This window comes from Poecilia latipinna, unplaced genomic scaffold, assembly GCF_001443285.1.
Source record: "Poecilia latipinna isolate Pla-1442-1.1 unplaced genomic scaffold, P_latipinna-1.0 Scaffold1713, whole genome shotgun sequence".
Lineage (NCBI taxonomy): Eukaryota > Metazoa > Chordata > Actinopteri > Cyprinodontiformes > Poeciliidae > Poecilia > Poecilia latipinna.
Genome location: NW_015114329.1, coordinates 175,003 through 175,532, shown reverse-complemented (window position 1 = coordinate 175,532; position 530 = coordinate 175,003).

Genomic DNA, 530 nt, shown 5'->3' with positions numbered 1-530 from the left:
GGAAAGTCCCCACAAAGATAGTAACACAAACATGTGTGTGTGCGTGTGTGTGTGTGTGTGTCTGTGTGTGTGTGCGTGTGTGTGTGTGTGTGTGTGTGTGTGTGCGTGCGTGCGTGCGTGCGTACGCGTTTGTTTGTAATACCTTGTGGGGACGATTTTCCTGACATATACTACGTTGTGGGGACCGGAGCCTGGTCCCCACAAGGGGAAACCCTGTTTTTGGGTAAGGGGTCAGAGTTAGGACTAAGGTATGAATTGAGTTTTGGGTAGGGTTAGATATGTGACGTTTAGGGTTAGGAAAAGGGTAAAGGTAAGGTTTAGGCTGTAGAAATGAATGGAAGTCAATGGAAAGTCCCCACAAAGATAGCCACGCAAACAGGTGTGTGTGTGTGTGCGTGCGTGCGTGCGTGCGTGCGTGCGTGCGTGTTGGGTTGTTAGTGACTGCATGCATGTGCATTTCTGCTATTATTGTGCTGTAGTGGAGAATGTGCCACCAGATATTAGTCAGGAAATTCAGTCCCTTGCTTTGT